This window comes from Castor canadensis, chromosome 2, assembly GCF_047511655.1.
Source record: "Castor canadensis chromosome 2, mCasCan1.hap1v2, whole genome shotgun sequence".
In the NCBI taxonomy this organism is placed as follows: domain Eukaryota; kingdom Metazoa; phylum Chordata; class Mammalia; order Rodentia; family Castoridae; genus Castor; species Castor canadensis.
The window spans coordinates 46,275,882-46,297,965 of record NC_133387.1 but is presented as its reverse complement, the minus strand read 5'-3'; positions in this window follow the sequence as shown (position 1 = coordinate 46,297,965).

Genomic DNA, 22,084 nt, shown 5'->3' with positions numbered 1-22,084 from the left:
GGAAATATTTTTAAAGTACAAATGACTAAGAGAAGTTAGATACATTCAGAATCTTAGTTTTCTTTCATCTTATTTAAATGAATGCAGAGAAGTAAATGTACCTTAAGAAAACTAAAGATTAATTTGACAATGAATAAGAGTTATTCACAAAAAAATACCTGCCTTTAGAGTTAAGGCCAGACAAAACTCCAAATATATATGAAATATATATATATATATATATACATATATATAATATATACACACATATATATACCTCATATATATACACATACACACACACACACACACATATATATATATGTATATCTGGCATGAAGGTAGCTTTGGTCCAGTTTTAAGAATTTTAAGAAACACCATATTGTAATAAAGACAAATTTACCTTTTTGATCCAATTTTTTCTTTTTCCAACTTACTCTAGTTTTCTCAGCCATATCTACACCCATATTTCCCTTCACCTACATGACAAAATGCCACAAGTCTTATATTCTAATCAAGAGGAAAATATTGCTCACCCAAATACAACTCTTTTGAAAGCAATATACATACCTCACAATCACCATTAGGTTATATAAAAATGGGAAAGCTATAAGAAGCCTATATAAAAATGGGAAAGCTATAAGAAGCCATCCAAAACATGTGTTAAAAATCAAATCTCACCATTAACAAATATCATCATCACTAAAATATGAACGACTTAAAGGTTTTCCACACTGTGGTTAACACAAAACTAACTCTGCACCCACTAACACACAGAGCCATATAAGGCTCTGAGGATCCAGAAATGAACAACAAATGGTCACCAAATTCAAGAAAGTCACAATTCCATGGGGTAATAAATGTGCCAATGCTAACCTTGTTTAATTAAACACAGCCCCTCTGATTTAGATAAGAAAATAAAGAAATTAGTTGGTTAATTTCAATATTTTTGTAGACTTCTGAAATGTCTTTCTGTCATTCATTTTGAACCTTATTTCATTATAGTCAGATAATATATTTTGTCTAACTTTATTTCTTTTAAATTTTTTTGAAGTTTTTTATGGCTTAATACAGGGATCATCCTGGACAAGTTCCTTGTGTGCTTCGTATGATTTTTGTTCTGTGTTTGGAAAACTTTTACAAATGTCTGTTAGGTTGAGTTAATGGTGCTAATCAAGTCTTCTAGAACTAAGTTGATTGATCTCTGCCTGGTTGTTATATCCATTATTGAAATCTCCAGCTTTCTTGCTAAATTGTCTATTTCTCATGTGCTTTTTCTTGTTGTCAGGATCATAGATTTGCAAGTTTTACATTGTTATATCTTCCTAATGGTTGTACCTTTTATTATTTTGAAATGTCTCCTTTTGTCTCTAGTAATAAGTCTGTCAAATATTGTCTAATTTGAATACAGCCAGTCCAGCCAGCCTTGTGTGCTTTGTGCATGACAAATAGATCTCATTTTACTTTCACCTATTTATGCATTTGAATCTAAATTGTGTCTTTGTAGCAAGGATATAGTTAGTTCTATCATGGTTTTTCATTCATCCTGCTGATCTCTGTCTTTGATGCATTTTATCTGTCAAGTCTGTTTCAATCTTTTGTTTTAATTGCTTTTTTACTGTTCAATAACATACATTCTGAATACAAGTATATATCAAATACATGTATTGTAAAAATTTCCTTTGAAATTCTAGTTTCCATTTACTTTTTACATTTTATGAACAGAGCTTTCTAATTATGATAAATGCTATTAACCCATTACATTTTATTTACATTTAACCTCTTCAAGAAATTTTTTGTGATGGAGAACAGGAAGGTAAAACAGATCCTGTCTAGGGACTGGCACTAGTGGAAAAGGGGAGAATGCAGGGAACAGGTGTAGGAAGGTAAATGTGGTAGAAATATTACATACTTATGAATGGAAATGGAAAACTGAGACCTGTTGAAACTGGGAGGAGGGGACAAAGGAGAAAGACGGGGGTGAATTCAATTACGATACCTTGTAAGAAGTTTGGTAAATGTCGCAATGTACCCCCAGTATAACAATAATTTTTTTAAAAAGAACTTTTTGTGAAACATATTTTGTTAACTTTGTATCTAAATACAATTTTATAGTTTATGTAAAACTCAATACTTCATTTTGAGTGAAAATTTATATGACTTTAAATTAATTAATTTAACAAAACAGAGTCTCTCATGAACAACCATTTCTGCCTGGGCACACAAGAAGACCTTTGAGATGAAATTTAGAAAGCGAATTTTCATTCCACATGTGTAAAAAGACTGGAAGGGCATTTCAAGTAGACAGAACAGCAGGCTCCAGGGCAAAAAGGCAAGAAAATGCTTTCAGTAGTAGGTGTGGCAAAGCCCTAGCTCAACAGAAGAATTCAGACATATTAGTACAAAGTACACTTGGCCTGCATGATAAATTATTAGATACTTAGATAATTCAGTTTATTGGTGCCCCAGTTTCACAGACCCGGGAATCCTTATATTTATGTGATTTGTTGGTATCTCAAACTAGCTCTTTGTTCAGCTTCAGTGTTAATTACCATCATTCTAAAATGGAATCTTTTTTTTTCCTTGCCAAGAATGGGGTGATTTCACTTTTGCCTCTCTTCCCTTTTGATTCTTTCCATTTATGTTTTTGCAGACACTTAGACACACCCTTTAAGCCAAGGTTTCAATGAAAAAAACTAGCCAATCCAGTTATAACATCGTCACCAGTAATGTTAAGATGGAGATGGTTACCTTCTTATTGCTCAATAGGGTGAGACTTTGAAAAAGGCTTGGGCTTGTGCATGGAGCCGATGTGTCTGGCTTCAGCCACCTCCTTCTGCATTGCCCAAGAAACAGAAGCAAAGGAACTATCTCCTTATTGTTCTCTTGCATAAATGGGCCTGCTGCCCATGGGGGGAGGGTGGCATTTACTCATTTACATGACATGCTAGCAAAGGGTGGAGACTCAAAGTCCCCATTCTTAGACACTGGGGAAATGGGGCCCTATTAACTTGCTAAAGTAAAAGAAAAATAGCTGACCTGCAAGTCTGCTGGCTGCTGTTATAGCAAAGAATGCTAGAACATGTCATTGCTGGCAAGGACCACCAGAGAAAATGCAGTCCAGACCACTACTGAAGGCTTGAAGACTAGCAGTTCCTTACCATGCTGCCTGGCATCAAAAGGTCACCTCTTCTTCCTTTTGACCAGATACACACAACTGAGTTCTTTTGAATCTGGCTTCATAGTTGTTGAAACATATTTTTCTGAATAGTTTATGATGACATTTATGAGCTACACCTCATAGAAATGGCTCAAAGTGAGTGAAGGTAGTCCAACAGTGGCAAAGTGAAGTGATGGGAGTCCCAAAGCAGGCCCCAGCAAGTTGAAGTCCAAGAAATGCAAATGACAAACCAACAAATTGTTCAACCAACAAATTTGACTCCTGAATAGGGGTTATGTGTTTTTAAGTGGGAGAGAAAAAGTATAGTTAGGGAGGTTAAGTTTGATAAAGGTAAGGTTTTTTTTGTGGGGGGTATAGGAGGCAAATCTGAATCAAACTTGTCTTTCACATATGGCCAACTCAAAGCATGAATAAGTAGATTCTAAGAATATCACAAATGAGCACTAGCCCATTCTGCTAACAAGGAAGTTGTTTCTAACAAACCTGAGAGGCAAAAATAATTTCAAAGATATTAGACATATAGACTAAATTTAACTTCTGTCAAAGAAATAATAGAAGTCAAAGTAGACCACATCATGAAAGAGATAAATATGTGTACCTGAAGGCTGCAGTGGTTACCTCACTGCCAGCATAGGTTTGGTTTATTGGAATGGAATGTCTGTTAGTGGCCTGGCATCATGAGGTCTCCTGAATAACTCTCTGAATCAAAAAGCCAGATATTCAATATACTCTCTCTTTTTGTCTCATTACACATTACTGTGATTTAAGAATCTGGTAAAAAAATAAAATCTGTGTTTTAGAATGGAAATCTAAAACTTTTAAGTTGTTATTAAACTTTCCCAGAAAGATGCCTGTTTTTAAACAAATTGGAATTAGCATAAGGAAAATCTCTGAAACAAAGGTTAAGATATTTTATTTCACTTTTTTAATAAAGACATTCTTAACAGCCATTTTTCCCTTTAAAAATCTTGGTTCAATCCATATCTGTCATCAGCAAAGTATGGAAAGGCTGTATAACACAGAAAAGAAACCACTGACTACCTTGTCAAAAAGGAGGTCATATCTCACCATGATGATTGCAGTCAAGAATAAATTTCAAGTACTGGGAGTCTACTTTTCAAGTTTTAGCTCATGTTGTTTCTATCGTGAGTGTAGCCTACTCAAAGCCATATTCTTCCTTTTTAGCTTTATTACGTTTTGCATTTGCCTGGGAAATTACATAGAAGCATAGACTCAAAGGTTGACCTAAATTTGGATTTTAGCTCCCAATTTACAAGGTGGACAGCTTGGATTTTCCCTCCCTTTCTCTACTTGATCTTTCAGAGATTTTCTATGTTATATATTAAAAATGACATCAGATTTATGAAGACAAAAAGAAGAGCCATGTTAAAATAAATAGTGAGTGGTAAATGCACCATGAGTCATCCAGCTGCCAAAAAAGAAACTTGAGGCTATTCTTAATTTTTTCTCCCTCTTTGGCCCCCAAACAACTGTGGATGAAGTTCTGTCAATCTGTTCCTTTCCATTCTCATACCCACTTCTTGATCTCAGGCCACCAGGCTCCATCTCCAGTCTCACCTCTTCCTAATTCATTCTCCATGCTGCCACCATGTTTGCTTTCTCCACCACAAACATGATCTTGCCTGCCTGCTCTCCCTGTTCCAGCAGACCCTGCTGTATCTGGGGGAAAAGGCAACTTGTTGCCTGGCTCCAGTATACCTACCTCTCCAGTCTCATCTCAAGCGCTACCTTCCCCTATCTTGACCCTGTGTTATCCATCTCCTAACACTCTCTGTTTCAGTTGTACTGGACTATTTGCTGTAGTAAATTCTAGAATAAGAATTACTTGTGATTTCGTTTTAGTGCTCGCTCTTCTTAGAAACTTTCCTAGACTCACTTCTCACCCCACCCAGTTTGAGTTGGGAACCTTTCCCAGTCTCCCAAAACATCCTTCATTTAGCATATTTCTCTGGGTAGCAATTATCTGCAGGCTCTCTCAGGATAAGGATTGTCTCTTTTGTCTTTGTAACCCCTACCTACACTTAGTACAGTGATTGTCATGTCAAATGTCATTCATAATTGTTAATGAATGAATTCATATACTCACCACAGTATCAAATGTATTGTCAGCACTCACTGAGGTTACTTTGGTTTTCATTTCTTTCTCAGGTTAAGTCCAGAATCAAGGGATTTCTGAAATGGTAGTTGTTCTGCAAGAAATACCATGAAATTTTATCTTCTTTCTGTATATCCCAAGATATAACTGCTTTCTTTCCATTGTCCTTCTTCCCCACCTCTACACACACACATACCCCCTACATCCCACTGAAGTATCTCTAGCATGTTAGTGAGGTCACTTGAGCCCAACCATGCAATCTTCAGACATTTGGATCTTAGCTTCCCCCAGAGTTACTTAGGGAGCTTGTCAAAATACTGGTGTCTGTGCCCTACACTCTCAGAAAGTTGATTATTGTTTTCAAGAGCAGTCCCCAAAGTTATACAGCAGATCTGCCAGCGTTGCTACTCACAGGTCCAAAAAACAAAAGGAAATACCATTGAGTTTATGACTTCTTCTCCAGGGCCCCTCAGCAGTAAGCTACCAGGAAAGGAAACCAAGAAGAAGATATAAATTTTCATTTATATGATTATTTATAGCTGGTACTATTCCAAAACAATAAAGGGTGCCTAGAACAACTGTATTGTGTCAACAAATAGGAAAATAAGAAACCTCACCAACTCCATATCCATTAGATGGTCAATCCTTCCTAAGTTAAAGAATTTATTCCCCATGACTTTGAAGGGAGTCCTGCTGCAATATCACAACTCTTTCCCGACAGTCTTCAAGTTGTGGGACTTTGGAACTCAGGATGCTCCCAAGATGCTGCAGATTCTTGTGTTGTCATTTGCATTTCTGAAACATTACTTACATTGATATGATGTTAGTTAAGCAAGAGTATTAGGACAGGAACGGTGAAACATGCTAGAAGTAATAAGAACTAGCAGCGGATTTTTAAATGTCAGTTAGATTCTCCTTTTTAAGTTGTAGCAGCACAAAATAGAGTAGTATTTAGTGCATAAGAAATAGTTACTGCATTTGTGAAATAAAGTAGGCAATATTCAGGGAAAAAAAAAGAAATAATTAAACCAATTTGGGGCTTCTCTTACCAGTGGCCTAGAAGTCAACTCTAATTTGCTACATGAACACTCAAGAAAGAATTAAATTTCCAAAATTTGTGCATTTTTGGTTTTACTTCACTTTCAGGGTCCTGCCTCAAAAGAGTTTTTTAAAAGTAGTTTTACTTAAGTTGTATGACTTTGAGAAATTCCCCCCCCCAAAAAAATTAGCTCCTGCCTCATTACTTCCTTTTTTATTTTCTCCAGAGGAAATAAAATTGCCAAAGTCCTAGAAAGAATTCTGCTTTCTGTATTATTTTCAGGCAGCCTGGAAAAGATCCCAGAGAAATTGATCTTTTAGTTCTTTTCTCGTCCTTTTGGCACTACCAGCTCATTTGCAAATGATCTCCACAGTTCAGTAGGAAGATCTACACCATAGTACCTGGAAACCAGAGCAGATGAAACTGGCCAAGCAATCTGATAGACCTAGTGTGATCATGGATTCTACCCCACAATCCTTCCCCAAATTCCCAAGTTCATGGGGATTTTGAATTGCAATTCTTACTGATTGATCAAGAATCCTAGCCATCCTCACAGGGAACAACCCACTCCCTCCACTACTGCGTTTTAAGGAGGAGCATGAGCTATGGGAGTCAGTGCCTGGGAAGACCTCCTTGGCTTGAAAATCCTTCATTGTAAATGGGTCCAGTACTCTTATTTTCTCTCCATGCTGACAATGACCAATAATGGAAATTTCCTCAGAGCACACCATTTTGATGTAGCAAAGCCACAGCAATAAAAAATAATATATCAGTTCTTAGGTCCTCCCCACCCTAGTGATGTGACTGGATTCTTCTAAATCTTTCCACTTTTAGCAATGACTTCCTGACCTAGCACTATGGCCCCAGGGAAGAATTCTTGTGCTACTGTGCAAATCACCTGCAGTTCTCCCTAAGACCCAGATACCAGAAGATATTCTTGGAGTAACTGTTCTGCTATTTTCCTATGAGGCCATTTTTCCTTGACATGCCAATAGTTCCCAACTGATGTGGTATGTAGGGAAATATTCTCCCCAACATCATCACACCCTACTATTAGGCCACAGCACAGAGCTGCCCTGTGACTTAGTTTTTTATTAGCCCCACTCTTTTTCCAGTCCCATCTCCTAGGACTTTGGCTCTGGTCCAAAAGGGGAGGGCTCAGAAGCACTGAGTGCCAGCTTCCTTTGGCACACTTGTTTTAGAAGCTTCTCCCAAGGATGAGTTACTTCCTCATTTAGAACACTGAAGCAGGGCTTGAGGGTGATCTTTAGCTTCCAGCAACTTAGGGCCAGGGGATCAACTGGGTAGCTCTGTCCGGCCACTTTTTCTCCCCATGAGGCTTTTTTTTAAGTTTTCACAGTAGTGGAAGTATATATCTGAATTTGTGGTAGGCACACAGCTTAGGTCTTCCTTATCTTGAGGTTTCTTTCATTCCACTTTTCACCTCACCATGTTACAACAAAAATAAATTTATCTATTCATTCAATAAATATTTTTTGGGTGTCAAGTATATGCTAGGCATATAGAAGGTGGATGGGCTATGTCACAGAGCAATCTCAATTAAATTTTTTTGCCTTTTTGGCACTTCATCTTAGTGAGGCAAATAAAGCATAAGGACATTATATGGTAGTTTAGGATATGTGTAAAAAAGATTGGGAGCAAGGGAGCAGGATCAGGGGTGCAAATTGAAATAAAGTAGTCAGGGTAGGACTCTCTGACAGGGCAAAATTTGAGCAAGTCTTAAACAAAGTGAGTGAGTTAGCCTTTTGGCATATCAAGAAAAGGCAAAATACTTATGCCAGTTCAAAATACTTAAGGTGGCACATCCTAGGAATGGCAATGAGACTCCTGTGGGTGGAGCAAAGGCAGGGAATAAGAGAAAGGATAGTCAAAAAGTGGGTGAGAGCCAGACTACCTGGGGCCTTGCATGTCATTACCAGGCCCATCACCTCTGTTGTTTCCAAAACATGTTGATGTTTCTCATTATTTAACAGCCTCAACCTTATAGAAATAAGCTCTTCAGTAGAAATGACACACATAGATATCCAAAACCCTTTTTTAGCCAAAGAATCTGAATATCTGTTTCAATTAAAATTATTTCAAAACAGTGATGTACAAATAATTCTTACAAATGTGATCAAAATTTCATCTTTTTTATCCTCTCATCCTTACTTTCAGGGCCCTGGAAAATCCACTGGTAGAATACTAGCCCTCTAGAGCTAATATTTCACTACTATTATGAAGAATTGGCTCAATTTTGAGGCTATGCTGAGATGAAATTTCATGGGAAAAATTTGATCACTTAAAAAAATAATGGTTTACATCTGTCACATTTTCATTTGCTACAGAAAAATAATGCCTTCAGGAAAACAGAAGGCTCAAGCAAGAAAAAGTCATTAACAACTATTGTCAACTTGTAGAAACCAAAAAGACATAAAGCCAGAGCCTATAGTCAATCTGTTATGAAGACCTGTCAGCATTTTCCTTAAATATATCCCCGAACTAACCACTTTACCCCACCCCAACACTACCACTCAGACCTTTAATTCTGCTACAGCAGCACCCAACTGGCATCTTACCATGTTTATCTCCCTCCCTCCCAGAAAGTAGTAACTTACCTGAGCATGGTGGTCGAAAACATAGGCAGGGGAAGATGATCTTGGGTGGCCCTTGAAAGCCACATGAAGATGTTGGACATTTTCCTAAGTGAGATTGGAAACCACTATAGAGCTGTGATCTGGGAAAGAACATAATTTGATCTAAATTTTTCTTACAAAGCATTCTGGTTGTTGCTTGGAGAGTTGACCATAGCAGCTGCCAAAGCAAGGAAAAGAGTGAGGAGGCTGCTATAGCAGTAGAGGTGAACAAAGACCTTGAGTCTCTCTTGCTTTTCTTAGAAATTCAAAGCTCCTTTCCCACCTCAAGATTTTTGCTGTTACTGAACCTTTGATCTTAAATCCTATTTTCCCAGATCATCCATTGTTCTCATTGAATTCGGTCTTCACTTAACCATCATCTCAGTAGAGGTCTTCCCTATCATGCAATCAGAAATTATTCCCATCTCTACCAGTCAGTCTCAGTCTTCTTATGTTTTTCTCCAATCATATATTATTACCTGATGTTTCTTATATTGAGTATGTTTATTTATTGTTTAGTTATCTCTTCCACAAAAGAATATGTAAGCAGGGAGCAAGGACTATGTTTGACTTCTTTGCTGCTATGTCTCCAGCACCTGAATCTGTGCTTGCTACAAAATAAACATAGTAGAGACTCAATAAAAATTTGTTGCATGGATAGAGAAATGGATATAGTTATCTGTGTATAGCATGGCCTGAAACAAATTAAAAGGGGCTAGTTCAATTTCTTAGACATCACTTATATTTAAAAAAAAGACAATGGATATATATTAATCACTTATTTTACTGAGGATTCGCTGTATTCTAGACAGTATTATGAGTTTTACTAGTTTATCTGACTTAATCTTTCAGCAACTCTAAGGAGTACATATTATTATTCTGATTTTATAGACAAAGGGAAACTGAAACTTACATACCTATCCATTGTGGATTCTTAGGGACACTTACAAGTTCATTGCCTTCCAACTCTGAGAAGCCCTTGAAAAGATGGCTTTAGCCTTGAAAAAGAAAAAGTTGCTGATAGGCTTGTTTAAAAGCCAAGAAGCTGTTATAGTTTTAAAGCCTAAATTGGACCTGTGGTCAACTGATCTGATGATCTTCTCTTTTTTATCCCAGGTAATCCTATAATCTCCCAGTGATGAACTGGGAGATTAAATACTGGGTGCAGTTGAGGTGCTTAGCAGGAAACCATAATGGACAATACAGAATTGAGTGGAGTAGGATGGTTACAGCCCCAGTCACCTTCCCCATCCACTCCTCCTTGTGGAGCTGGAGGCACTGACTTAGTGCTCAGCTCCTCTTTGACCAGTGGTTAATGCCCTGGGCTGGACATTCCAATTCTGGTTCAATTCTGTTCCTGACCCTGGTGATTGCTGACGTGAGTATAAACATTTCACTGAATCTCACCTGAAAAGTCAAACAGAATGCCCGTTCTGTTCTTTACTCCCAGATATGGTAATACTTCCAAAGATGTGAATTTCCTCAAAGGAAGGGCATACACACTTTTCAAAGTAATGCTGTGAGTCTCAATCTCAGAATTTAAAAAGACATTGAGAGAAGGCAAATTTTTGCAGAGAACCTTACAATATAATCACAATATGGTAAATGTAATATTCATCAAAAATTATTTTATATTTCTAAGCACGGAGATGAGAAAAATCACCTTCTTGAAAATATTGACTATATATAATTTAGTTATATTTTCAGATTGTTCAGAGCTTTAATTTTGTGTTTATATTTATCCTTTTGAATATTAATGGAACAGTTTATATTTGTACCTAGTATCAAGGATATTAACATGACCTTTCTTGTATAAATTAGAGAATTTACCTCTTTTCATCATGAGGGCTTGTTTTCCTGAAGCTTTTTTTTTTTATTATGAAAGAGTTACTTTTTATACATATTTGTCATGCCTGTTATTTTACTTTATCTTATTCCTCTTAATGAAAGAGGAGCAAAACAGCAGAGAGTTCTTAGACACACGATGACTTCTGGGAAGGCAAGCCTTCCTATGACTGGTACAAGAGCAGAAATTGTGCTCAAGATCTTGTTCCAGGGTAAGCTATGGAGTATACATGGGTCTGATCCTAAAGTCTAATGGTACAAGGCTTTCTTTTTCTTCAGAGCCTGAGGCTGTTTACAACTAAACACAGACCAAAGTGACATTCTGCTCAAGATAGCACTGTGAGGGGAATTTCCGCGTCTTTTGGTTAATGACTTATCTGAAATAATACACCACTCTCCATTCAGGGGCAGAATTTCCACTGGTGCAATGCCGTGTTGGGTGGGCCAGAACTGAGTGCTATGATGAAAGCTCTCACAATGGTTTCCAAAGAATGGGAGCCAGAAACACTAAAGTAAAGTCATACTTTCACAGAGCAGCAAGAGAAAGGACTTCCAGAATTGTACCCTCATGGAAAAAAGTCTGCCTGACTCCATAGCCCCAGGCACAGCCCTGGGAACCATTAGAGAGGGGCCTGGCAGATCTCAAGTGACACGTGAGCGAATGGTAGGAGGCAAGGAAAGGAAGCTGGGGCCCACCCCAAGTCAGACTTCAGACTTCAGAGATGTAAGACTGTTACATGCACATGCATGCACATTAGACACACACACAGAAAAAAGAGAGGGAGAGAGAGAGAGAGAGAAAGAGAAACAGAGAGAGAGAGAGAGATTAGCTGTCTTTAGGAAGGCATATTTCACATGCTACAAGCAAACATTGTAACATTAAATTGTCTTCTCTTCTTGAGTAGGGAAAGACAAAAGCTCTTCAGAAAGCGTGGAAAACTGTATTGCCCAATCCGAAGGCAGTCTGAATGATCAGGTGATAGCCACAATCACTTTCTGTTTCACTGTATTTGTGGTGCATCAGGAAGTTCTGAGTGTGTTACTTGGCCCACTTCTGCAGGGAAGGTATACCAGTAACTTAAAAATCACTCCCTCTACCCCCCACCTTCACTTCCTCCCACTGCCATCTGCAGCATCAGAATTCTGGGTCATTTTTACAACTCTAAGTCAGGCTCAGTCATTAGTGGTTGCCCTTCATATGAGTGGTTTCCTATTCAGCAGTGTTCTTCCTCCAAATACCCTTATGGGTAGATCTTTCCTGTCATCCATAGGAGGTAAAATATCATCTCCTAATACAGACCCTCCCTGTCCACACTATCCTAAGTATCACCTGCCTCTTTCATAGTCTGTAAATTTTTACTGCCTTTATTGTCCTTTTCCTAATCTGAAATTCTTTTTTAGCTGTTTAATGTATCTCTCCCCCATTTGAACATAAACTCATTTAGATTAGGGACCATATCTTCTTTATCATCATCCTCCATTCGGCTCAGTGAGTGGATACAGGCGTTTGACATATATATATGCATGTATTTATGTTGTGGCACTGGGCATTGAACTCAGGGCCTCAAACTTGCTAGGCAGGAATTCTATCACTTGTGTCACACCCCCAGCCCTTTCTCTTTTGAGTTACTTTTAGAATAGGGTCTTATGTTTTTTCCTAGGCTGGCCTGGACCATGATCTTCCTATTTATAATTCCTGTAGAAGCTGGGAAGATAGGCACTCACCACCATATCCAACTATTGGTTGAGATGGGTGGTTTCATTGACTTGTTTCCCAAGCTGGCCTAGAACCACGATCCTGCCAATCTCTGCCTTCCAAGAAGCTGGGATTACAAGCATAGGCCGCCACACTCAGTTTTGATAAATATTTTTCAATGAAAAAAAACTTCGCTGCAGTCCCACCTTCTCCATTTCAGTGAAGTGTTAAGCACTTGTAGTAAGTTCTACAGTCATATTGTACAGTACTTCACTGTATGGTCTTTATGCTCGCTAGATCATGTCAGGTTAGCTCATTTAGATGCTACTGAGATTAAAGATCAGATTTTCTACTCATCATTTTCCCTGAATGGCCAGTATAAAACTGGATTCACCAGTCTTAAAGTTAACCTAAAAACCACGTTAGCTTTGGGAAGAGTAGTCCTTCTCCTCAAGATGGGCCTTTCCCCATGAACTGCTCATGGAGCCATAGACCTACTGCCCAGATACACGGCATGAAACCCCAGCCTTAGTTTTAGAATGCCAGAGGCAAGCTGTCACCTTCAAGAGCACAGATTTGTTTGCGGAAGTCTTGAACTTTGGATAAACATCGCTTGTTTCAGGAATACTGTGAAAAATCTAAATAGCTCTAAGCTAAGAGATGATTGTAAGTTATTGCAGATTTCCTCCTGTTGCTTCCAGATTATTTGTTTAAAAGGATCTGGTAAATACCAATTCTTTATTATGATGACAAATGTCCTGCCAAAAGAAGAAGGGGGAAAAAATCTTTCAAAATTATTCTACAGGGAAATGCAGGTGGCTCTGTCTAGCTGTACAGATCCCTTCCTATCCCAACCCCCAGGCAGCCTGTCATTTCTAAGTCTTGGAAAGAACTCTTTTAAGATCCCAATCTTAATTTGATTTACTTTCAAAATTGCTTCAACTAAGAAGCCAAGCCTCTCATCTTGCTAATGTTCGTTCTGTGTTGTCAGTCTTTCATGGTCAGCAAAGTGACCCCCAAATGCTAGAATCAAATGAATAATTCAGGCATTGAATTTTAGAAGAGTTGCTTGATTCTTCAAGACAGGAACTCCTACCACCTGTCAGATGCTTGGGATGGGAAGAGGCAGAAAGTAGATGGCAGTGTATAAAATGAAAAAAAAATAATGCATTTAGCTGAGCATTGACTTCAGATTTCCAGTTCAGCTAAAATGGGCACCCAGAGTCCCGGATCAGTTTAATTAGAGAGAAAATGGTAAAAGGAAAAGAAAGAAGCATTAGTATTAAGAAAAGCCTTAATCATGTAAGATGTCTCAAAATGTCCATTCTAGTAAGCCAATATTGTCCAGACTCAAGCCACTTCTGTTTGTAGCATACCTTGTAAAAAGCACCCCCCTACCCACCCAAATATACACCATCACTCACTTATATATCTCTAGAGATCAAATTAATACCTTGTTCTATCAGTGACTCCATTCAATACTTAAGCTACTTTGTTCTGGAGAGTCCCTCAAAGACTCTAGTTGACCTTAACTTAGGAAACATTTACAAAGTCTCATATCCACATAAGATAAAGCTGTGTAGTGACTGAATGGATATATAAGGTAATAATAAAGAAAAATGCTATATTATTTCTGAGAACTATTTTAAACTGAAGTGTGTCCCCACAAAATTCATATGTTGAATCCCTAAACCCCAATGTGACTTATTTGGAAACAGGAACTGTGAAGAGGTAATGAAGGTTCAGTGAGTTCATAGGATAAGGCCTTAATCCAGAAAAAAAAAGAGACACAAGAGAACGAACTCACTCTCTGTCAATCTCTCTGTCAGTCTCTCTCTCTCTCACATACACACACACACACACACACACACACACACACACACACACACACACCTCGGAGAAAAGGCAAGCAGACTAACACAAGCATTCACTATCACTTGATGATCCAAGTGCTTCACTTAATTTCACAGTAATGCTGGGAGTGACTCTAGAGTTGACCCATCATAGGTAAGAGTAAACTGAGACTTAGAATGGATATGCAACTTGCCCAAAACCATGCATGATGCCAGATCTCTCTGACTCCAGACAGGTATTAGAATAGCTAAATTAAAACAAACTAAAAATAACTTTAAGGTATGTCAAGCCTTAAATTTTTATTATGGTTAATATGTGTCATTTATTCTTACTGTTCAGATTTCTGACTTTTATAATACCAAAATTCTGTAACACCAAATTAAACCTAACTTGAGTTAACCATCCCAATCAAAATTAACCAATGTAATGAGATCAAAATGCTCAAATTGAATCAATACACACCAGGGAACTGTTGCATTACCATTTTTCTCATACTGTTTTGCCTTTAAAAGATGGTGTAATATGTTCTTGAGTATAAAGCTGTAGGTGGATTTAAATCTTTTTTATTAAGCATTGCTGTCAAGTGCTATATTTGAAGCTGCAAATCTTGGCTCATCTGGTGGGAAATGTGCTTTGGATTCTAAAAAGCCAGCCCCTTCCTCAGTACATGTAATTTAAAGGGAAGAACAGTACATCAAGAAAAAAAGTATTTTGAAATGTCTGTTTATTTACTTTACTATTTATTTGCCAAAAGTAATAATGGATACATAGATTTCATATATGAAGGGCACATGAAAAACAGGGACTTTGAGAATTCAGACCATTGAAAAGACAATTAAATGGTGACACATACAGACCTAGAGTCATACAATTATTGGCTCCATAATAATAAGTGCATAAGAGCACTGCCACTTATTACTGGTACTGACCCCTTTATTTTATTATTTTATATAAATAAATTATTTTATATAAAATAGTGACTATACAATATGCCATCTAATATATGCTCTTACACATACAAATAGTGAGAGAGAGAAGAAACATTTATTATGAGAAACTGGCTTATGTGATTACGGAGGCTAAGAAATCCCACGATGTTCTGTCTACAAGTTGAGGGACCCAGGAAAGCAGATGGTAAGTAGTATTATTCAGTCAGCATCTGAAGGTCTGAAAACCAAGAGAACCAATGGTTTAAGTCTCAGTGCATGAAATTCTCCAGCTCAAGCAAGAAGGCAGAAAGAAAAGGGGCTAATTCCTCCTTCTGCCACTTTTTGCTCTTTTCAGACCCTCAATGCATTGGATAATGTCCACCTACATTCGAATGTCAATGTACTTGACTGAGTCCACAGATTCCAATGCTAATCTCATCTAGAAATACCCTCACAGACACACTGAGAAATAATGTTTCAGCTGAACACCTCTGGGCCTCATAAATTGATATATAAGATCAAGCATAACAGCTGGCAAGTACTAGGTGTTCAGTGTACGCTAACCATTGTTACTGACATCTGAAACAGAGGTGAATTTCTCTTCCACGATACATTTACATGACTATTCAGCATCTTCGCAAAACTATCTTTTAGCTCCTGGATATAATCGAAGTGGACTCTATAGATGTATTCAAGATAACCCCCATCCCTCAGAAGATATAGTAGAAGGGAGAGAAAAAAACAGGTCTAGAAGTAGGGATAAAAAATCTTTTTTTTGAAAAGAAAGAACTCTTATTTTCCAGCTCCCCAGAGACTTTTCAACAATAAACAGCAAAAAGTAGATTATACTTTACATAAGAGGCAGCTGTTTATAGAAGAGTTTAAATAACATACAACAAACACTGTCAGGTCCACCTTCTGTAGACAGAAATGCAAGCCAGTCTAGAGTTGATGGTGACACCTTAGGAATTTCACAATCACTAGGGTGACCTTGAATCCCACTTACAAAGACAGCCATCAAATTAGCACCAGTCTGAACTGAGAAAACTCAAGCTTAAATATCCAAAATTAGTCCAGCAGCAAACACATACAAACCACGACATTCAGTGTGCTGCTGTGGTTTGTCAGAGCCCGGGTTGTTCTGACATCATCACCTTGGTGACTCTGGTTAAGAGAAGACAGGGGTGGGGAAAGCTTGTAAAAGAGAAAAGCCTACCTATGTTATATGGCAATGATAGATGTCTGTTCCCAAAGATATGTGGTTCCCTCTCATGGTTCAGAGTATGGCAAAACAAGCTGCTCAACCATGAATATAATTCTTAATTTTCCATTTTCATCTTGGCAGTACCATAATGTCTGAGGTCCTGGCAATGGGATTGGAGTGGAAGTGATAGATGCCACTTCTAGACCTAGCTTGTAAAACCTCTCAACCTTTCTTCACCAGAAACCATTCCAGTGATCTTGGAAACCAAATGCTGAGGACTGCAGAGACTCCATCAATCTGTGTCTCTGAGTGACTAAGAGCATCCCCTTCTCCCCACTCCCCAAGTGTCTTAAATTACTCAGAAGATTTTACCTGCAAGAATTAAATTTTTGTTATGTATAAGCTTTTATTCATTTTACCATCCAGTTGTTGTAACACTCTGCGTTACCCTAACTAATAGAACTAGCATCCTCCTAACTAGTACAAGTTATAAATATTTGGTATATGAATATTGCTAAAAAGAGAGAAAGAGAGACCATGCACTTTAAACACTTTTTCCTTTCCTTTTTCTACTCCTTTTTATTCTGATATGTATCTGGCACATATCAGGCATGGTTATCAGATATTAAATGAATAAATGCCTGATCTGATTGACCTATAACAAGTAATCTAACTTCTCTCCACCTTCAAATTATAAAATCCATAATTAATATCACAATGTTTGCAACTTCATTGAAATATAGTTAAGATTAATAAGGTACTATCTGACAAGCTACTTTGAGTTCTTTCAGGTAAAAAATATAGTAAATTAAGTGCAGAATCAGGTTTTTTATGTAAGCATTAAACATAAACACAGTAGAGGTCAGGTTATATAAATCTTGAAATTATCTAGATCCTAAGGTCTAGATAATTTGTAATATTTATACACAAATAACAGTGAGTATCAGTATCTACTATACAGGTAAAATTAATGCCACTTGTCCTGAGAGTAGCCTTAATAACTGAGAAAAGTCAGTAACTAACTATTCAATAATATTTTCTGTCATAGAAATATGAGCCTCTGACTTTAGTGTTACCTGGACATATGAATATTTATGTAAGCTTCTTCTACGGGCATTGGTCTAAGGTGAACACAAAATTCAATCACCTGAAATAATTGAAAGATTCACCTAAAAGAAGGTACACATTCATGGGGTCTTCAGTTTTCTGTGATGATTTTGAAAAGCAGAAGACATTTTTGGTATACTTTTAACTAATTTGATTTTACATTAATATCTATTAATGGTGAACTTACATCATATTTGATCCAGTTTCCATAAAGGAAGACAAAAATGTGATAAATATCTATCTGAAGGCTTAAGTTAGCCAGTATTGGAAGATGATTTCTTTTCCACCAAATGATTTAGACTTAGAATTTTGGTTGTATTTAGCATCATGTCATTCAAGGTATATTCTTTCATGTTTGTAGTCTCTTCATACAGTTAAGATTCATTCAGTGACAAAATATTTACTGAGGACCTGGGCTGGAAACTGGAGATTAAAAAATTCCTAAGACAGAGTCATGGTACTCATAGACTCACAGCCTAATAAAGAACATAGTCATATAAATATATGACCATAACAATGTATATATACATATATACATATACAGCTGTGTATAATATCTAAATACACCCTAATCTTCATTATTGTATGGTAGAGTAATATGAGATAAGAATTAAGGGGAAATGTTCTGTTTCACCATATATCCTATAAACATAATCTAAGATTCTGAGGTTTATCAGTCCACCTCAATTGATCATTGCTCTAACTCAATCAGATCAGCCAGTTTAACACTATCAGCCTTTTTTAGTATTTAGAGTTTTATATGTTCAAATTAAAAGCCTTCCATCTTGGAGCTAGGGGTATAGCTCAGGGGTAGAACATGTGCTTAGAATGCATGAGGTCCTGAGTTCAATCCTCAATACCAATTAAAAAAAAAAAAGAAGCTGCCATTTTGAATTGGCCCAAACTCACTTTGTTTTCTTGTAAATGAAAAGCCTCTTTTATACGATTATGGTCTTTGACCTGACCACCCTACCAAATGTCCCCTTCTGTTTTTCTTTTATGTATTTCTGCTTAGGCCAGAACACATTAGTTGGGATATACAGACAATGAAGTATAAGTGGTAGCCATTTGGTAAACTTCTGGGAAAAAAGAAAAATCTCTTTATATGATAGGGCCTTTTTTGGATTACACCTGTGTGCCAAGGAAATTGTCATATTATTATGAGCAGAAAAAGAATGTCATCCTACCACACGGGAGTAATTGTTAGCAGGCAAGTGATCATGTAATACACAGCAATTGTGGGTTTTAAGGGCAAGATTCCAGACCATGATATAAACCCAGTTGTCTGCCCAAGGTTAATAGGGTAATATCCTTGCTTACTCCAGCTCAGAGTTAAATTAACTCCATAAACTCTGAGTTTAGGTTCTGTCTTTTGTCTGAAGGCATCAAAATTCAATGTTCTGAAGGGGACCAGAGGATTTAATGTTTCATAGAGTACTTGTCTCTAGTCACCAGACTAAAAACACATCCCCCTTCCAACACACCCCATTGATAAAAGACTCAGAGGTGAAAGATTCTTTGCTGACAACCTTTTTTACATTATTTACAGAAATTTGTGTTAAGAGACTGCCTCATCTGGCTGCAGCTCTGCTTCATCCAGGACTCCTGCCACATGGGAAGTAAATCCCCAGACTCCACGAGGTCAGGAAGTGTTCCAAGGGATTTTTCATGGAGGCTCTCTTGACAAACTGCCAAAATGGCTGTTGATTCTGTAGGATTCAAATTAGTTTGGTGTTGTGAAATGAGGATGGGGGGGTTCACTATGTATAAGAAGTGAACTCAGTGACTGCATTTTTACTTTCAGCAATTGTTTTGGCAGCTTTAAGGAGGTTGGAGCATCCAGTTGAAGGTTATTATCATCAGAGTGAAAGCATGCCAGTTTCAACCATTGCAGAGCCATATTCAACATCTGGTTGTTTGTAAGTACAATGATTATTGACTAGATGGTACTACTGAGGTAACATTTTCAGATTTTGATACTATCTGGAAATGTGCTGAAGCATAACTTCTGCCAGATTCTCACTCCTAAAGAGCTCAGGGACTAGTTATGGAGACAGCCAAATACACACAAATGATTGCATCATTGCATGAGAAAAGCTAGTAATGCAACTTGGGAATGATGAACTTGTTTGAGGACCCTTCCATTTTGGCTGTGCATCCTTAAGACTCTGCCCGAACCACCTAGAACTGCTGAGAAATAATTGTTCAATCCATCATGGAACTGGATCGTGGTAGTGGTTGTACAACTCTTTAAACTTTCTTTTGAAATAGTGAATTGCAGACTTACAATCAAAAAATTTATGGTATGTAAAATATGCCACAATAAATGTTAGCAATAATGTTTATAATAAGCAATATTGTTAAGTAAACAAAACATAAATAGCCAATGTAATATTTCCATATTTTTAAAACATTTATCTTATTTTCATTATCATATTATTGTTGTACTGGGGGTATGTTGTTACATTTACAAAAGTACTTACAATATATCTTAGTCAAATTCACGCCCTCCATCACTCTCCATTATTCTCCCTCCTTTCAGATATTTTAACAACTAGTTTGAATTAACCTCTTGTCCAGCTCCACATGTCATGAAGAAACATGCCATTAATGGGGTCCTTAAGTACACATTTTGTCATGGGAAATAATGTGTTAAAATTTAATTTTATATACAATTACCCATTTTCATTTGCTCACATTTCCAAATGAACACAGAATACATTAAAAATAAAAATATGCTTTAGATCTGGATAATATATAAATAAGGATAAATATTTACCAATTTATCATTGGGAAAGAATGAAAATAAGAATCACTTTATAAATGATAACAGAAAGAATGTTGTAAGCATCCCTTTAAGTATAATTATCTGATATTCTGATAAAATCATATATATAAATATTGCATTGAAGATAGCACTTAATTTTTGGAAAAAAATTAAAACCTCCTCATACTTATGGGTATTTTCCTATGGCTGGATGCCTTATGGAAGGGGGGTGGTCTTCCACTCTGCATTAAAAGAGAAGCATATTTCTATAATGTAACTTCTATTTTTACAGGTTTAAAATAATGACCATAAAACTTTAAACAGTGGGATACTTTACAAAAGCCATTTAACATTCATTCAGGCTCTATGATCCTTGTCAGCTTACCTAAAACTAGTTCAGACTCAAAAGTAACTTCCCATAGAAAACTGTTGCTTTTCTTATGGTCTAGGAAATCAATTGGCTGTTAAATACTGTTTGATCTCTAAAGTGAAGAACCCACTCTATTTCTAAAGAATTCAAAGGAGGCAAATGGAAAACATCTAGAACCCTCCATTTATATCTAATTACCCTTTTTATTATTAAAAAAAGTTTGAGAGATTTCAGGAGCTTGAGATTATGAAAGCATTTATTCCTAACATTTGCTGTTATAATTTTATGCACAATAGTACCACAGTTATTCTAAGTAAGGAAGCTAGTTGCTAATTTTCATAATTTCCAATTATTATTTTGTCATTGTAATAATCCTTTAAGCCAGGTAATTCTATTATACCCTGTCAATAGGTTAAGAAATTGAGTTTTAATGAGGTTAAATACTTTAGCCAACCTTATTAGGCTAATAAGTAGCAGAAACAAGACTCAAACCCAAGACTGATTCTGGAGTCAGAGTTACTTGCCGTAATATTAAGAAAAGTTGAAAACTAAGAAGTCTGACGTAAGGGACTCTGATCTGGGAAAAGCTTTCAAAAAGACAAAATCAGACCAAGGCCAAGTTTATATTGACTCTGAAGAACGATTTACCCTTCAGCTTATAGGTCAGTTTTATGCCAGAAGATATTGACATTTGGACAAATCTGGCCCCAAGGACTGGAGTGGAGGAGAACTCTCCAGGGAGAAGCAGTGGAGTATCTGTGAATTTCCACCCCAAAGGGAGTAGCTCCTCCAAGAAAGAACCTGGTCTGGCCCAGAACACTTGTGACCTGTCATTTATTATGGATAATCATAAATTAACCACAACTGCCAACTGTTTCAGCAGGGTTACTCTAATAAAAACATTATGCTCACAGACTACCTGACTGATAAACCTAAGTACAATAGTGACTCAGACTGTTTTGAAGGGGCAGAGACCAAACTGCACAGTACATTTTGGCTGGGAACTCCCTAAATATTTTCTAGGAGCTTTCTTCCTACCAGCAGAAGAAAAAAAATTCACTTGATGATTAGAAGATGTTTCTTTTTCCTCTTTTTATAACCAAAGAAAAATATGCTTTCCTGAGAAATCTGAAAATATAAGGTTCTCTTTTAGATGAGCAAGATAACCCACCGCACTTCAGTTATCCCAGTTGGACAATTTGTTGAGTGGCTGGAATTGCTGACTGACTGGATTACCATGTTACCCATGAGACATGTAAGGTAAAGATTAAACACAGGTGAGTATAGGAAGGTCTTATTAAACTCAGGCAAGCAAGCAGCTGAGTAGCTCTCCTTGCCTTGGTCAGGTCCTCTAACACTTT